The sequence below is a fragment of the Perkinsus marinus genome (assembly GCF_000006405.1).
Source record: "Perkinsus marinus ATCC 50983 genomic scaffold scf_1104296969536, whole genome shotgun sequence".
Taxonomy (NCBI): domain Eukaryota; phylum Perkinsozoa; order Perkinsida; family Perkinsidae; genus Perkinsus; species Perkinsus marinus.
This window is the reverse complement of record NW_003202799.1, coordinates 1-1,052: the sequence shown is the minus strand read 5'-3', so window position 1 is coordinate 1,052 and position 1,052 is coordinate 1. Positions and strand designations below refer to the sequence as shown.

The 1,052-nt window shown below is 41.9% G+C and overlaps 8 non-coding genes across 8 annotated transcripts; all 8 read left to right on the top strand.

Moving 5' to 3' along the window:
- Pmar_PMAR001700 lies at nt 1-67 on the top strand. Its single transcript has one exon. It is a non-coding gene; the product is annotated as a tRNA-Gln (tRNA).
- Nucleotides 68-132: 65 nt separating this feature from the next.
- On the top strand, nt 133-217 carry Pmar_PMAR001699. Its single transcript has one exon. It is a non-coding gene; the product is annotated as a tRNA-Gln (tRNA).
- A 31-nt stretch (nt 218-248) lies between these two features.
- Nucleotides 249-320, top strand: Pmar_PMAR001698. The gene has a single exon. It is a non-coding gene; the product is annotated as a tRNA-Gln (tRNA).
- A 62-nt stretch (nt 321-382) lies between these two features.
- Nucleotides 383-454, top strand: Pmar_PMAR001697. The gene has a single exon. It is a non-coding gene; the product is annotated as a tRNA-Gln (tRNA).
- Nucleotides 455-516: 62 nt separating this feature from the next.
- Nucleotides 517-588, top strand: Pmar_PMAR001696. Its single transcript has one exon. It is a non-coding gene; the product is annotated as a tRNA-Gln (tRNA).
- A 62-nt stretch (nt 589-650) lies between these two features.
- Pmar_PMAR001695 lies at nt 651-722 on the top strand. Its single transcript has one exon. It is a non-coding gene; the product is annotated as a tRNA-Gln (tRNA).
- A 62-nt stretch (nt 723-784) lies between these two features.
- Pmar_PMAR001694 lies at nt 785-856 on the top strand. The gene has a single exon. It is a non-coding gene; the product is annotated as a tRNA-Gln (tRNA).
- A 62-nt stretch (nt 857-918) lies between these two features.
- Pmar_PMAR001693 lies at nt 919-990 on the top strand. Its single transcript has one exon. It is a non-coding gene; the product is annotated as a tRNA-Gln (tRNA).
- The last annotated feature ends 62 nt before the right edge of the window (nt 991-1,052 follow it).

The following is a 1,052-nucleotide window of genomic DNA, read 5'->3' as shown; positions in this document are numbered from 1 at the left end:
TTTTATGGTGTAGCGGTTAGCACTCCAGACTCTGAATCTGGCGATCTGGGTTTAAATCCCGGTAAAACCTTAGTATATGATAGTTATTATATCGGAGAGCAAAAGCGCCGCGTCAAGTAAATACAAATGGATGGTTTTATGGTGTAACGGTTAGCACTCCAGACTCTGAATCTGGCGATAAAACCTTAGTATATGATAGTTATTCTATCGGAGAGCAAAAGCGCCGCGTCAAGTAAATACAAATGGATGGTTTTAGGGTGTAACGGTTAGCACTCCAGACTCTGAATCTGGCGATCTGGATTCAAATCCCGGTAAAACCTTGGTGTATGATAGCTATTCTATCAGAGAGCAAAATCGCCGCGTCAAGTAAATTCAAATGGATGGTTTTATGGTGTAACGGTTAGCACTCCATTCTCTGAATCTGGCGATCTGGGTTCAAATCCCGGTAAAGCCTTGGTATATGATAGCTATTCTATCGGAGAGCAAAATCGCCGCGTCAAGTAAATTCAAATGGATGGTTTTATGGTGTAACGGTTAGCACTCCAGACTCTGAATCTGGCGATCTGGGTTCAAATCCCGGTAAAACCTTGATGTATGATAGCTATTCTATCGGAGAGCAAAATCGCCGCGTCAAGTAAATTCAAATGGATGGTTTTATGGTGTAACGGTTAGCACTCCAGACTCTGAATCTGGCGATCTGGGTTCAAATCCCGGTAAAACCTTGGTATATGATAGTTATTATATCAGAGAGCAAAAGCGCCGCGTCAAGTTATTTGGTATGTATGGTTTTATGGTGTAACGGTTAGCACTCCAGACTCTGAATCTGGCGATCTGGGTTCAAATCCCGGTAAAACCTTAGCATATGATAGTTATTATTTCAGAGAGCAAAAGAGCTGCGTCAAGTATATATAAGTGGATGGTTTTATGGTGTAACGGTTAGCACTCCAGACTCTGAATTTGGCGATCTGGGTTCAAATCCCGGTAAAACCTTGATGTATGATAGTTATTCTATCGGAGAGCAAAATCGCCGCGTCAAGTAAATTCAAATGGAT